Below are 17,400 nucleotides of genomic sequence, written 5' to 3'. Positions count from 1 at the left end.
TGACCTTCCTCTCAGTACAGTATCTTCGTTCTTTGGTATGAGTTTTAAGTCAGGCATCACATTCAGATGGAGAAAATTTGATTCAAATCTCACACAAAATGCTCTGAAATGGGCTATATCTGACAAAATTCCCATGGCTTGATAATCTGCATTTTGAGCTTTTAAAATAATGAATAGGGTGGCACGGTTAGCGCAACACTATTACAGTGCCAGCGGCCTGTATTCAAATCCGACGCTGTCTGTATGTTCTTCCTGTGTCTGCGTGGGTTTCCTGTGGGTGCTCCGGTTTCCTCCCACCCTTCAAAATGTACGGGTGTTGTAGGTTAATTGAGGTATTTGGGCACCATAGACTTGTGGATTGGAAGGGCCTGTTACCTTGCTCTATGTCCAATTTAAAATTATTTTTTTTAATTTAAAAGTTAAAATGAAATTGATGAAGATATCTTTAATCCATTGAAGTTCTTTGACAATACAAGTGAGGAATTGGAGTTTTTGGTGTCTTTTAGTAAGGTTTCCCACTGGAGGCAGCCTGGCTTGAGAATGTGAAATGTGTGAAACAGGAGATGTGTGAAAAAAAAAAGGAATAAACATGTCTTCTCAGAATGGTAGGCAGTGATAGAGATAAGTGGTGGGCTCCCAACTATTTATTTTAATAATTTGGCTGAAGGGATCAAATGTACTATTTCCAGGATTCCTGAATACATAAAAATAAAAGAAGATGCGAATAATGTTGACGCAGAGGGTTTCAAGAGCATGTAAACAAGCTGAGTGATTGGCAACAACTTGACAGCTGTACACCATGGAAAATGGCTGTGGCTTAAAAAAAGCAGAAATGGGCATTTTTAAATGGTGAAATATAGAGAAATGTTCATGTACAGAAGGCATTGAAAACTATCAAACACATACAGCAGGCAGTTATGAAAGCAAGTTTCAGTCCAAGAGGAGCAATGTCATGTCTTGATGGTATAGGGGCTTGATGAGATTACATTGAAGTATTGTGTACAGTATTGATCTCCTAAAATGAAGATATACTTAATATAAAGGGAATATAAATGATTTATTGGACTGGTTCCTGGGATGGTGGATTTGTCATTTAATATCGTTCAAGTTTATTTATCATCCAATTGTACCAGGGCAACCTGACAAAACAGTATTCTCTGATCCAGGGTGCAAATCAGTGCGAACCCACAAACAGACAAATCATATACAGTACATTTATTAAAATAAATATTATTAATAAATAGAAGAGTCATGGGGAATTAGCAGTTTAAGGTGAAAGCACAGAAGTAATATGGAGGAAGTTTAGGGACCACTTGTGCAGGGTTCAGGATAGGTTTGTTTCACTGGAACAAGGAAAAGATGGTAGGAAAAAGAAACTGTGGCTGACAAAACAGGAGAGGTAATAAGTCAAGAGGAAGAAAGAAGCATACATTAAACATAAGAACCAGGAAATAGGAAGGTCTTATTGAGAAGTATATGGTAGCCAGGAAGGAGTTTAAGAAAGGGCTGAGGAGAGCTCAAAGGGGCATGAGGAGGCATTGACATGTAGAATTAAGGAGAACCCCAAGGCGTTCTATGCGTATGTGAAGAACAGAAGGATGACAAGAATGAAAGTGGGGCTGCTAAAGGATAAGGGAGGTAACATGTGCCTGGAGGTGGAGGAAGTTGGGAGATCCTAAATGAATACTTTGCGTCAGTATTCACAAGAGAAAAGGACCTTGATCATGGTGAGGTCGAGATTGAACAAGTCTGTGTATTGACAATGTGGAGATTAATGGAGCAGAAGTGTCAAATATTCTTTAAAATATCAAGATTGATGTCCCCATGGCCGGAGGTGATATTCCCCAGGCTGCTGGTGGGGCAATAGCTATGATCTTTGAATCCTCTTTGTCCACAGTGGGGGGGTGGGGGGGGGGTGATGCCAGAGGATTGGAGAATGGCAAATGTGTCCTCTTGTTTAAAAAAAAGGAAATGGGGAGAATCCTGGGAATTATAGACCAATGAGTCTTACATCAGTAGTGTGCAAATTAATGGAGAGGATTCTTAAGGATAGGATCTGAGCATTTGTAGAAGTACAGTCTACTCAAGGATAGTCATCTTGGCTTAGTTAAGGGAAGGTCATACCTCACGAGTCTAATTGAGTTTTTTGAGGAGGTAACAAAAGAAATTGATGAGACTAGGGTGGTACTTGTGGATTACATAGATTTTAGCAAGGCATTTGACAAGGTCCCCCATGAGAGACTCATCCAAAAAGTCAGGAGGCCTGAGATTGGTTGCGTGGATAAAAAATTGGCTTGTAGGAAGAAAGCTGAGAGTAGTAGTAGAAGGAAAGTATTCTGCCTGGATGTTGGTGACTAGTGGAGTGCTGCAATGATCTGTTCTGAGATCCCCTGCTCATTGTGATTTTTATAAATGACCTGGATGAAGAGGTGGAAGGATGGGTCAGTAAGTTTGCAGATGACACGAAAGTTTGAGGAGTTGTGGATGGATGTTAAGGTTGTCAAAGGTTACAAGAGGGTATGGACAGGATGCAGAGTTGGGCAGAAAAGTGGCAGATGGATTTCAATCCGGATAAGTGTGAGATGCATTTTGGAAGGATAAACCAGAAAGCTGAGTACAGGGTTAATAGTCAGTTACTTAAGAGTGTGGATGACGGGGGACCATGGGATTCAAATCCATACATCCCTCAAGGTCGCCACACAGTTTGATTGGATAGTTAAGAAGGCCTATGGGATGCTGGGCTTAATTAATAGGGGCATTGAGTTCAGGAGTAGAGAGGTTATGTTGCAATTCTACAAATCTGGTAAGACCACACTTAGAGAATTGTGTTTAATTCTGGTCACCTCATTATTGGAAGGATGTGAAAGCTATGGTGAGGGTACAGGAGATTTACCAGAAGTTGCCTGGTTTGGAAAACAAGGTTAGCAGAGTTAGGATTTTTCTATTTAGAGCGTAGAAGGATGAGAGGAGACTTGAAAGACATCTACAAGATTATGAGAGGCATAGATAGGGTGGACAGCCAGCACCTTTTTACCCAGGGCAGAATCAGTGAACTCCAGAGGACATATGTACAAATTTAAGGGAGGGAAGTTTAGGTGAGATATCAAGGGTATGTTTTTTTTTACAGAGAGTTGTGGGTGCCTGGAATGTCTTGCTGGGGATGATGGTGGAGGTCGTAATACTGGGGGCATTTAAGAGACTCTTAAACAGACACATGGATGAATGAAAAATAGAGCACTTCAGGGTAGGGAGGGTTTAGTACTTTTTTTAGGAAGGAATATATGGGTCGGCGCAACATCAGGGGCTGAAAGACCTGTACCGTGCTGTTCTATGTTTTAAAGTTATTCAGCAATCTCACTGCCTGTGGGAAGAAGCTGTTCCTCAGCCTGATGATTCTGGCTCTTATACTTCTGTATCTCTTTTCTGACGGAAGTAGCTGGAAGATGCCACATGAATGGTGGTAGGGTCCTTATAGAATTTGCGAGCCCTCTTTAAACAACGATCCCAGTAAATCACATCAATGGTGGGGGAGGGAGACCCCAGTAATCCTCTCTGTCTCTTTTATGGTCTTGTGGATTAACCGCTAATCCAATGCTCTACAGCAACAATACCACACTGTGATGCAGCTGACCAGGATGCTCTTGATAGAACTCCTGTAGAAAGATGGGAGAATGTTAGCTGGTAGCCTTGCCTGCCTGAGTCTTCTAAGAAACTGTAGTCACTGTTGCATCTTCCTGACAAGTGAGGAAATATATGTCCAGGATAGGTCCTTTCTTAAGTGGTCTCTGAGGAACTTGGTGCTCTCCACTTTCTCCACTACTGAACTATTAATGTGTAGTGGAGGGTGGTTGTCCCTGATCCTCCTGAAGTCTACAATTATATTCTTTGTCTTGTCCGCATTGAGACTTAGCTTGTTACGCTTGCACCATTTTGTGAAATTTTCCACCTCTTCTCTGTAGTGCAACTCATTGCTCTTGCTGATGAGGCCACTACTGTTGTGTCATCTGAAAACTCTGTTGGAGCTGGATCTGGCATTGCAGTCATAGGTCAGTAGCGTGAGCAGGAGCGGGCTGAACACACAGCCCTTAGGTGCGTTGGTGCTCAGCGTGACGGTGCTTGACGTTCTGCTGCCAACCCTGAGCACTGCATATGTCATATACTCTAAAATTTAGACAATGAAAGGTAACCTCATTGACACATACAAAATATTTAGAGTTCTTGATAGGATAGTGAGAGGATGTTTCCCCTGGTTAGACCTAAGGGGTCCCTCTGACTCAATTAAAGGGGATTAATGAGGAGAAATTTCTTCATTTAGAATATTTGTCATTCTCTAATGCAAAAGGACTGTGATGGCACAGTCTTAAGATGCATTCAAAACAGAAATAAATTTCTGGGTATGAAAGGAATTGAGGGATATGGGTATAGGACAAAGAAGGTTATAAAGATCGAAAATCATGAATGACAGAGCAGGTTTGAAGGACTGAAAAGACTACTTTATTTTTTATGTTCTTATTATCATACATCATCTCAAGGGCAATTAGAAACTGGGAACACATCTGCTAATTTTCTTATCGACTTGTGGACGTGTTTACATGGAAATTTAATTGCTGTAATTGCACCTTCTACTAGTTGATAACCTGTGGTATTATCACTACATGATATGCTTGCCTGCATTCTGTTGCACAGATAAAGATGAAAGAAAGCGTGTAATGACTGTATATGATTTAACATTAAATAATTCAGTAAATACAAAGAACTAATTATATTATTTTTAAGATGACTATTGTTCCAATTTTCCCTTGCCTTCCAATCCAGTTTCACTCTGAGACTTTGCCACTTTTAGGTGGCCACAATACCCGACTGTAAAGCAGTCTATTGTACTCCTATGAGGCTGTTGGGTGGCCACCTGAAAGTGGAGAACCCGGCCAGGAGGTTTACCTACCTAACCCTTCTCCTGTAGGTATAACATCCTGCTCCGAGAATCCCCCGTTGCACCTGAAAGCAGCTAATCTTTTGGATAGTTATTACTTGTGTAACATGATTTGCTCAAATCTGAATGTTGCAGAGGCTTTTCTGCTTGTGGGCACAGAGATTAACTTGGAAGTTGCGAACAGAACTGGATACACAGTAAAAAAAAATCTGGTTAGGCCTAGAACATAGCTTTGAGGAAATTTGCCAAGATACCTGGGATTGAGGTGATAAGCTTCACCAACAAATTGCTTTTTGCAAGGTTTGACTCTGGCTGTGGATAGTTCCCTTGTGATTTCTGTTATCTTCAATTTTGTTAGCGTCCTTAATACAACATTTCATCAAATGCTGCAGATGGCGGTCATTTTTTACCTTGTGTTTGGAATTCAGCTCTTTAGTGCCTATTTAGGTCAAGGCTATAATGTTCCTCAACATGGTTGAGGTTGGATAACATGGTTATCCAACTGCACGAAAACCAACAAGGTCGGACAACAGCGTGAAGCAAGGCTGCGTCCTCGCACCAACCCTCTTTACTATCTTCTTCAGCATGATGCTGAAACAAGCTATGAAAGACCTCAACAATGAAGACGCTGTTTACATCTGGTACCGCACAGATGGCAGTCTCTTCAATCTGAGGCGCCAGCAAGCTCACACCAAGACAAAAGAGCAACTTGTCCGTGAACTACTCTTTGCAGATGATGCTGCTTTAGTTGCCCATTCAGAGCCAGCTCTCCAGCGCATGACGTCCTGTTTTGTGGAAACTGTCAAAATGTTTGGCCTGGAAGTCAGCCTGAAGAAAACTGAGGTCCTCCATCAGCCAGCTCCCCACCATAACCACCAGCCCCCCACATCTCCATCGGGCACACAGAACTCAAAACGGTCAACCAGTTTACCTATCTCGGCTGCACCATTTCATCTGATGCAAGGATCGACAAAGAGATAGACAACAAACTCGCCAAGGCAAATAGCACCTTTGGAAGACTACACAAAAGAGTCTGGAAAAACAACCACCTGAAGAAACACACAAAGATCAGCATGTACAGAGCCGTTGTCATACCCACGCTCCTGTTTGGCTTCGAATCATGGGTCCTCTACTAGCATCACCTACAGCTCCTAGAACGCTTCCATCAGCACTGTCTCCGTTCCATCCTCAACATTCATTGGAATGACTTCATCACCAACATCGAAGTACTCGAGCTGGCAGAGTCCACAAGCATCAGATCCATGCTGCTGAAGACCCAACTGCGCTGGGTGGGTCACGTCTCCAGAATGGAGGACCATCACCTTCCCAAGATCGTGTTATATGGCGAGCTCACAACTAGCCACCGAGACAGAGGTGCACCAAAGAAGAGGTACAAGGACTGCTTAAAGAAATCTCTTGATGCCTGCCACATTGACCACCGCCAGTGGGCTGATATCGCCTCCAACTGTGCATCTTGGCGCCTCACAGTTCGGCGGGCAGCAACCTCCTTTGAAGAAGACCACAGAGCCCACCTCACTGACAAAAGACAAAGGAGGAAAAACCCAACACCCAACCGCAACCAACCAATTTCCCTTGCAACCGCTGCAACCGTGCCTGCCTGTCCCGCTTCGGACTTGTCAGTCACCAACAAGCCTGCAGCAGACGTAGACATACCCCTCCATAAATCTTCGTCCGCGAAGCCAAGCCAAAGAAAGAAGAAAAAAATAATGAGGTCTGAGACAAATGTTCCTGGCTTACCTAAACAGCATCAGTGTGTACCACTCTCATGTGCAAGTGATACCTGTCATCATTTTGCTGGTTGGCTGATAGTTAGATTGGATTTAACATTATTTTGATGATAGTGCACACCTTAGCACTTTTTTTCAGATTGGATAGATGCCAGTATTGTAGAGATACTGGAAAAACGAGTTCTTATTGGGATATTGGTGAGGTCCTTTGCATTAGCCAAATCTTTATTTCATGCCAATTGAACAGAATTGGTTTTGTGGTAAGTTCTTAATAGGCAGATGATAGGTTTGGCCCTGGTTGATGATCATAAATACTTGCGTTCATTTGCTGATCTCCACCACATTTGGAATGTTGGAATTGCATTGTTCTGTTGATTTTTTTTCATGCATTAATGGTTGGACTACAAAACATCTTCATTAATAGGGTAATTCATTCACTTGGTCCTGTGTTGTAGCTTTGCCAGCCTTGTAGTTCATTTTTAGTTGTACATGATGCTGCTGCAAGCTTTTCTACATTCTTCGCTGAGCTTGGGTTGATCCTGTAGCTCTAGGGCAGCCATTCTCAACCATTTTTAGACTATGGCCCTGCTAGGACCTTGCTCAAAGTTTATGGGCCCCCTTTCTTGTGAAGCACTCAAGTTTTGGTTTCTTCCGAACTTCTCTCCTACTGACTACATAAAAAACATTAAAAATATTTGTTTCATTAGGAGGAAAGAAAACAACGCTTTTACTTAACGTGCTATGGTTCCTGGTGGGGGATGGGGGTGAGATGGAGCATAGGGCTCTTGTTGAGAATGGATGCTCTCGGGCAATGGAAAAGTGAGGAATAATGCTGAGGTATGGGCGGCATATAGTTTTTCTGGCAGACTATACTGCCTTACATGTTCATTTTCTAGCTGTCATGTCTGTTTGAAAATTGTTCCAGTTAAAACTGGTAGTACCACATAATAAATTGAAGAGTCTCCTTGCTGTATTTGTCCCTTCGGGGAATGTGTGAATCCAATTCCTCTTATTTTATCATAGAACATATTTTTGTGAGATAAATTAGTGAAATAATTGATTTATCATTGTGCTGGTTCTCGTTTCCACACTCCTCAATCCAGTCTGACATTTGTGTTCTTAAGGATTAAGTTGGCTTGCGCTTTACTTGTGCCATGCTGGTGATGGATATTGATGTTTTACATTTAGATTGATGTCAACATGACAAACTACTGAATAATAAGCCAAGAGGCAATCAGCATAAAATTGTCTATGATTGACCTTTGCCATGATACTTTCTTTTGAATATTTTATTTTTGATTTTCCAAGACTCACACAAATCCAAAACACAATCTTTCTCAATAATTATAATATTCAGAGTCCATTTTTCCCCCAGCCCCCCACCTCTTTTCTCTCCCATACCCTAATACCACAAGGAAAAAATTACATGTATTAAATAAACATAAAGAACCAAAAATCTATAGAGTCACCGACCCTTAAAGGAACCAAATATAAACCCAAAGTAACATAAAGTAAAATGAAAAAGATAAAAATCAAGAGCACATCATCTGCGACATGACCCACTTCATTTATCGCAATCATTCCACTATTAGGATGGATTTTAACCTTCTATTTGAAAGGGTGTAGCTATGCTTACCTATATGCTGCAGATAAGGCTGCCATATCCCAACGAATGTGTCAAATGTCCTCCTCAAATTGTACGTGATTTTCTCCAGGGGAATAAAACTCTATCTCCATATTCCATCATATAACGTTTAGTTGGGAATCGGACTATACACTTCCTGGCTACTGAGAAGGTGACTTTTGCAAACTGAATTTGGTATCTGGACAGTTTAAAACTCATATCCCTAATGTTTCCCAAAAGGTACAATTCCAGATCCTGTGGAAAATCCAACTTTTGTAATTTTTTCACAATGTCCATCAGGTCCTGCCAGAAGGATCCCACCTTTGTACCCAGCCAGGTTGAACGGATAAAGGTTCCAATCTCCACACCAAACCTAACGCACATTTCTGATTTAGATTTATGTAATTTTTGTGGTGTGGTATAGTTGGTGCAGGAAATTGTATTTCACCAATCTGTACCTGGCATCAATAACTAATATAAACAATGCTGGGGACAGTGGGCAACCCTGCCTACTGGATCTACCCAGCAGGAACACTGGAGACGTCTGCCCATTTGTAATAATTTTAGCTTGGAGTTTATGATAGAGCATTTTTAATCCAATTAATAAATGGTTGTCCCAATCCAAATTTTTCCAGTACTTTGAACAGAAAGTCCCACTCCATTCTGTCAAAGGGCTTCACTGCATATACAGCTATGGCCATGCCTGGATCAACCCCTGATCATGCCAGATGCATGATATTGTGTAATCTGCATATGTTTTTTGCTGATTATCTCTTTTGTACAAATCCAGCTTGGTCTGAATTTGTCAACTATTGCAAATAATTGCCAATGCTTTTGCTATAATTTTATAATCTGCATTCAATAATGAAATGGGCCTATAAGAGGAAGGATTCAATGAATCCATTTCCTTTTCTGGGTTACCATAATAATTGCTGTTGAGATAGACACTGGGAGAGTATGTCTCCGCCACCAAAGGGGCATTAAGAGATCTTTGAAACATTTGGTGGGGAACTGTAAGGTAAAAACATCATGAGTTGGGACCGGAGAAGGAGTCACCCAGTACTAAGGAGTAACAGGATGCAGGTGTGACCTGTATGCTCAAGATAAGTGTGGCAATAACAAGATGATGTGCAGCAGACTAATAGAGAAGGGTAGCAACAGCTTATTCATTGGACAATGTAATGGTATGATAATTTACTAAGTGCGTGTCCTGAGGCATAAAAAAAACACCACTTGCTGATATCGGGAGAATGCGCCTTCTCCAACTAACACTGTTAGTTGCAAGTGTTACAATCTGGTAATAAAGAACCTTGATTTCGACTCAGTCTGGTGTCTGACTCACTCATTCTCAAACAAAGCAGACCTAACAGGAACCCATCCTCCCCTGGTGAGTTGTTGGCCTGCAATGAGCTCAAAGCTTTCTCAGCCTCCTCTCTTGAGAAGGGAACACTCAGCCCTTTTCATTCATCCTGTTCCAAATTTGGTAATTCCAGTGTAAGCTAGAAGTCATCTATTTTAATGGAATCCCCCACTGATTCTGATTTATACAGTTCGTTATAAAAGTTTCTAAATGTTTCATTTATCTCCTTTGGTTTATGTGAAATTTTGGCTCCCCCCCCCCCATTGCATTAATTGATCTTGAGACCTCTTCCACCCTCACCTGCCAAGTCAAGACTTTATGGACCCTCTCCACCAACTCATAATACTATTGTCTAGGATTCCACAAACTTTGGAGGTAACTAAATTTCAAGGAGATATTGAGATTGAAAGAGTTCATCGAGCATTACAGATCAGAAACCACCTTCGATTCTGGTTAAGATGCTTCGTTATGAAGTGAGGGAGAAGATCTTGGAGCTGGCTGCGAAGCAAGCGAAGGAGAGACGATCGCCATTGATTTATAATGATAAGATTTTCTTTTACCCTGATATAAGTTTTGATTTGTTGAAAAAAAGAAAATAATTTAAAACTGTTAAAAATGTGCTATGGGAAAAAGGCTACACTTTTGTTTTAAGGTACTGAGCAGTGTTAAAAGTTTTTGTTCCTGAGGGTAAAAATAGATTTTTTACAGAACCCAATGAAGCGAAAGTATTTGCAGATTTGTTGCCTGAGAAAATGAGACAGGAACTGGGAGATATTTGAAGAGAGAGACGAAATGGAAAGATTGCAGTTGGGGATGTATTATTATGAAATTATATAAGTTTTAGGAGGAGAAATAATATTAGATAGGACAGGTTTTACCCGATAGATCTGTGTAAATAAATAAATAGATAGACGAATACATAAATAAAATTGAATTGATCATTGTAGGTTTGAGTAGATCTGAGGCATAAGAGAGTGTATAATTTCAGGGGAAATCTAGTGAGCGGGTGTGGTTTTCGATTACAACTATTTATCAGGGGTATAAAGACGCACTGTTAATAATGAAATTATGAAATATTTAGTTAGTATTTTAGATGTATGAAGAGTGGAGATGGAAAGTTGGATGATTATTGGATTTTATGAGAGTTTAGATGGCTGTATTATTTAATTTTATTGGTGTTAATATTAGTGGGATTCAGAATAAAATAAAGCAGAAAACATTATTAGTTTATATGAAAAAATTAAAACAGATTTTTTACAGGAAACACATTTAATGGAAAAAGAACATCGACAATTAAAAAGAGATTGGGTAGGAACAGTAATAGTATCATCTTTTAATTCTAAGGCTAGAGGTACAGCAATATCAGTTAATAAAAATTTACCAGTTGAAATATTGGATATTAATATAGATGTAGCAGGGAGATACATTATGATGAATTGTCAGATTTATACGTAACAATGGACCTTAATGAATGTATATGTACCAAATGTAGATGATGGAAAATTTATGCAAGTTATCAAATGCCAAGGGAAAAGTTATATTAGGAGGGGATTTTAATTTTGCTTTAGACCCTAAATTAGATAGATCAGGAGATAGAATGATGAAAAATAAGGTAGCAAAAATGGTAACAGATTTTATAAAAGATATGGATCTAGTGATAATATGGAGAAAAATCCACCCAAATGAAAGAGATTATTCTTTTTATTCTTTTCGGTTTAAAACATATTCACAAATAGATATGTTTTTAATTACTGCACAACTTCAATAAAGAGTACAAAGAGTGGAATATCAAGCACAGGTTGTATCAGATCATTCACCTTTAATTTTTGTCTCTTTCATTGTAAGAAGAACAAAAGGTTGGTTATAGATAGAGGTTAAATACTATTTTGTTGAAGAAAAGAGAATTTTGTGATTTTTATGAGGCAACAGATAAAAAAATTTCTAGATACTAATAAGTGTCAGAAACACAAATTCTCACAAATGAGTCTCTTTAAGATCGGTGACACGACAAGCTTTATTCACAAGTCTGCAGAGTTGGACTCAACCGGATTCTTGCCAAGTCAAGCCCCGATACATACAGTGCATTGTTTTTTATACAATTTGCTTGTCCTTCGGCATCTCCACTACACTGCTTTAATTGGTTAGCTTTTGCAGAATCATCCTGTTTACTGTTAGTCACGCACACCACGATCATTCATGACCTCTGCTCACACCAAATTCTGTTTTTCACTCTTTATCAATCTTTGGCTCCTGCATGTCTCTCTGTAGTTAAATCTGTTGCAAGTCTGTTGTAACATTTTCCAGCTAAACTCTAGTGGTTAGCCCCCTTTTATGACTAATCATCACATTTTAACTTAAACCCTTTTTAACCCAAATTCTCTATCTATAACAATAAGGATTTCGTTGCGAGTAACTTTATTATGGGATTCAATGAAGGCATATTTGAGAGGTCAAGTGATAAGTTATACCTCAAAAATAGAGAAAGAATATATGAAAGAAGTAACTCAATTAGATGAAGAAATAATGAAATTGGAGAAGGGAATTCAAGTGCATAAAGATGAGAAGAGAAAATTGTTACAGTTGAAAAATTAAGACTTAATGCTGTGCAGACTTGTAGAGTAGAGAGAGATAAAAATATTACGAGTTGAGTGAAAGGGCCCATAAAGTTTTAGTAAGGCAATTAAAAATGGAACAGATTTCTAGAACAATAATTGGTAAAAGAAATTATCAGGACAGATAACATAAAATGCAGGAAATCAATGATAATTTTAAAGAGTTTTATGCTATGTTTTATCCTTCAGAGTCTAAGAGAAATTATAATAAAATAAGAGATTATTTGTGACAAATTAAATTACTGGTGTTAAAGGAGAACTAAAAGATAAGACTGTCTAAGAATTTTTCAGAAAAAGAAGTTTATGAGACTCTAATGTCTCTACAGAATAATAAGACACCAACATTTTATAAAGAGTTTAAGGAGCTATTAATACCTGTATTGATGGAGGTATTAGGTCAAATGAAAGAGGTTTATGATCTACCTGAATCTTTTAAAACTGGATTAATAACTAATTCCAAAAAAAGAGAAAGATAGAGCTATATCATTATTGAATACAGACTATAAAATTGTATTGAAATTTTTAGCTAATAAGCTAGTTTAATTTTTGCCAAAATTAATAAATTTAGATCAAACTGGTTTTATTGAAAATAGAAAACCACCAGATAACACAGTTAAATTTATGTTTGGTAAATATAGCACAAAAAAAGAATGATTCCCGCGGTAGTAGTAGCGTTAGATGCAGAGAAAGCATTTGATTGATTGGAAAGGGATTTTTATTTGAGACACTTAATACTTTTGTGATTCCAAATACTTTTATAAACTGGATAAAGGCATTGTATGATCAACCAAAAGGAAAAGTGATAGCGAATAAATAAATCTCACAACCCTTTTTGCTTGAAGGGTCTTCTGGAAAAGGTTGTCCATTATCACTCCTTTTGTTTGAATTAGCAATTGAACCATTGACAGAAGTAATTAGAACTGATAATGAAATTAAAGGATTTGAAGTAGGTAATAAAAAACATAAAATTAGTTTATTTGCTGATGATGTTATAGTATATTTAACGAGACCAGAAATATCTTTAAATAAGTTGCATGAGAGATTAAAAGAGTATGGGTTAGTATCGGGTTATAAAGTGAATGTTGATAAAGTGAAGTAATGCCTATGGTGGATAAGGATTACTCTCAATGTAAGAGATTGACAAAATTTCAATGGCAAAATGAAGCAATTAAATACTTAGGAATTAAAATTTGTGGAAATACAAGTAATTTGTTTAAACTAAATTATTTGCCATTGCTAAAAAAATTGGAAGAGGATTTGAAAAGATGGAAAAATTTACCAATAACGTTAATAGGATGAGTGATTTGTATTAAAATTCATATTTTTCCAAGAATACCATATTTGTTTCAATCATTGCCCATTCAAGCACCAGAATTTTTCTTACGAAACTTGAATAAAATAACATGTGAATTTCTTTGGAAAGGTAAGATGTCAAGAATTGGTTTAGAAAAATTAATGTGGAAATTTGATCAGGGTGGTCTAAGACTGCCAAATTTTAAGAATTATTTTAAAGCAGCTCAGTTGAGGTTTTTGTCCTCCTGTTATCAATAGGATGAAAAACCAGCTCAAAGAGAGATGAATAAAATTGATGAAACTATTCCAGAGTTAATTTTGTATAAATGGAATAGAGAGTCGTTTAAAGGAACTAAAGATTTTTCCATATTGAAATATATTTTAAACATGGAATAAAATTCATATTGAGAGAGGAATTAAAAATGATCAATTACCAAAAATGTTGTTTCTTTTTACTTTGAATAATTTTTTATTTGATCATTGGTATAGTAAAGGTATGCAGAGAATAAAAGATTGTTTCTTAGGATCTTTTTTCTTAACTTTTGATCAATTAAAAGATAAATATAATATACATAATAATACAATTTTTGCACATTATCAATTAAAATATATTTGAAAAAGAGACTGGGACCAGATTTGAGACTCCCTAAACAAAGTCAATTTGAAGATAATATCACAGATACACTTGTTAAGAAATTTATTATTACTATGCATATAAATTTATAAGAAACTGTAAAGAAAAAAAAGATTTATATAAATCAAAAATCCAATGGGAGAAAGATTTAAATATACAAATTCAGGAGGAGATTTGGTCAAAATTATGTTATGAGAGTGTTGTGAATACAGTAAATGTTAGATATCAAATGGTTCAATATAATTTTCATCAATTGTATTATATTCCACATAGGTTAAATAGACTTAATCCTAATTATTCAAATAAGTGTTTTCGATGTGTGAAAGAAATAGGGACTTTTTTGCATTCAGTGTGGTCTTGTGAAAAAGTGAGAAGGTTTTGGAATGAACTGAGTTTATTATTATGGCAAATTATGAAGATAAAGATATCAAAGGATCCAAGAATATTTTTACTTGGAGATATTTATGAAAAGGATACAAAATTGAAATTGGACAAATACCAAGAAAATTTTTTAGCTATTGTAATAGCAACTGGAAATAAATGTATAGCGATATCATGGAAAGGTGATAGAGAAATGTTATTAAGTAGATGGTATAATAAATGCAAAATTGTATACCTTTGTAAAAATTTGTATATTTTAAAGAATCGAGTTGAAAATTTTATTTGGAAACCATATATGGATTTTATGGATAATTTTTCATCCACCTCTTCTATCTTATCCACTCCTCTTAATTAGTAATTTTTAATAACAATTAATGATTGTATTTGCTAATATTATTGTATATTAAATCGTGGGTGTTTTCTTTTTTTACTTTTGGGTGGGGGGTTGGGGAGAAAAAAAATGAAAAAAAATACTGTTGTCTAGATCTTAAAATTATCTTTTCTATCTTATACGCTTGTATTGTATTACATTTGAGCTTTATGTTCATCAAATTCCTGTATTTTTCTTCAGAACCCAATCTTTGATAATTGTTTTCCAATTGGGTTATTTCCTGTTCCAAAGTTTATCTCTTTCATATACCCCTTTTTAATACTCTTAGTATATCCAATTATCTTGCCCCTTAAATAAGCCTTTAGTGTGTTCCATAATAGGACAGTTCATCTCACAGAATAAATTTTCTTGCCATGATACTTCATAGAGTCAATCTTAAGAAGTCCTGGGACCAGTTGCTGCAGATCTATATAACTCACCATCTCTGATGAATGTGAATTGCTGAAACTGTAGAAAATAGCTAAGGATGGTGTTATGGAATAAGTTAATACAATTATGGAATAAAATATATCTAATGGGGGTAAGGTTAGATTGTGGGTGTTTCGGTATTAGTTTAGGTACACAACATAAACAGACATATCAGTTTACATTCTACAAGAGACATTAACTTTTCACAAAAGACATCGCATTTGAAATGCAAAAGTTATACCTAAGTGTAGAATTCATGTCTGCCAGTGTCCTTACAGAAACGATGAAGAGTGCATATGAAGACTTCACAAGTAGGTGTTAATTGGACTGATGTTGTAGAATTGGAATGGATTATTTGTATGTAAAGGAACAGATGTCCAGGCTCAGAGATTGTTAAATCTTTTGCTATTAAAACTGGTGTTTTAAGAGGGGTCACATGGTTTTGCAAACAGAGAGGGAGAGAGAGATGGAGACAGTCAGTGCAGCAGGGATTGATGTTGGAAACTGCAAGTTTTGCAAATATGTTGCAAGTCCCAATTTGAAGGCGGGTTTTGAGTTCTGAATTCAGCCTATTCTAAACCCTTGTAGTCAGTTACAAGAGGATGTGGCTGGTTAATGTGTTTCTCCTGAAATAGGGGAAAAAGAAGAACTCTGTGGTAACCTGGAAGAAGAGGTTATCTTTTGGAAAACCTATAAAGGGGCAAGTTTCTTCAGCAAGACACTGAAGTGGCTAATTCAAGGAGATCAATTTGTGTGTCCAAAGAACGTCTCTCTCCAAAACCTTTCCTTTGCGATAACAATTTAAGTTAAAGCACCAGAACCTGGTGAAGATGGTAAATGTTAAATTCTGTGCACAGTATTGGAAAATTGCCTGATACCAGTGAACTTGAAGAAGTGAAAAATTAATGATCGGACAGTGAAACAAAGAACTTTCCTGAACACATAAACATTACATAGACGTGCGCTTAGAATTAGAAGGGGGTTAAGTTAGGTTAAGTTAATAGTCGCAAGTTTAAATATTGATCTTATTATTATGTATGAAGAAAATTAAGATAGTTTTTGTTTAAGTAACCATTATCTTGGTGAATTTCTGTTGCTGTTGGTTTTTGGAGTCCTCTGGACTTGTAACAAGGGTGATGGTGAAAAATCAGGCTGTTTCTTAATATTCTGCAATGCAGCCGTCCTATGTATCAAGAAGCCCATAGATGTTAAAGAGAAGAACTAGATTAAGTGTACCTTTCACTTTACTGAATTCACAAGTTGGTTTGATTTTGATGGTCTTGTAGCGACTGCTGCAGTAGTGCTACCGAGTAAAGAGATATCCACACAGCATGAGGGTGAACCAAAGAATGACTTTATTGGTTTGAATTCACCACGTCTCCACGCTGGCCCACCCACCTCTGGTGATGTACCCACCGGCTTCCGGATGTGATGACATCGTGTCTCGGTTATTGCAGCGATTTGCCCCGTTTACTTGTGCAGTCGCTCGGCTCAGTACAGTCTGTTATATTTTTCTCTCTGATAAAACTGGGTGGTTTGCTAGACTATTTTGGAGTGAAACACAAAGGTCTGCAGACACTCTGTCGTAAAAACATAGAAAGGAGATAAATATACAAAACCAATGTTTCAGACCTGAGCCCTTCTTCAAGGTATGAGTAAAAAGCAGTCAGACATCTGAATTAAAGGTGGAGGAAAGGAGAATAGGCAGAGGGAGGAGTATAGACCAATAGATAAATGGTGTTAATTGGATATGGCTGGGAGAGGAAAGGTGAGAATTGACTAGGGCTGGGGGTGGCAACCTTTTACATGTGTGGGCCAGATGGTGAGTGGCAGCTGCACTGATATTTTTGGCAGCATTATAATGGGGGTGGGGAGGTGGGAGCAGTGTCTGAGTGGAGGGTAGGGGTGGTGGCAGCTCTGTTTGGATAAATAAATATTGTGGACCGGATCCAGGGGCCTGCGGGCCAGATAGGTTTAGGTCGCAGGCTGGATATCTGGCCAGCAGCCTTCGTGCCTGTG

At 37.7% G+C, this 17,400-nt stretch overlaps 1 protein-coding gene across 3 annotated transcripts in view; it reads left to right on the top strand.

The window, feature by feature from the left end:
* The window catches only part of LOC138753825 (EH domain-containing protein 4-like), an 89,049-nt gene that overhangs the window by 2,112 nt on the left and 69,537 nt on the right, over nucleotides 1–17,400 (top strand). The window lies entirely within an intron of this gene.

Source organism: Narcine bancroftii, chromosome 2 (assembly GCF_036971445.1).
Source record: "Narcine bancroftii isolate sNarBan1 chromosome 2, sNarBan1.hap1, whole genome shotgun sequence".
Lineage (NCBI taxonomy): Eukaryota > Metazoa > Chordata > Chondrichthyes > Torpediniformes > Narcinidae > Narcine > Narcine bancroftii.
The sequence above is the reverse complement of the archived record's forward strand: the minus strand, read 5'-3'. Positions and strand labels throughout refer to the sequence as shown.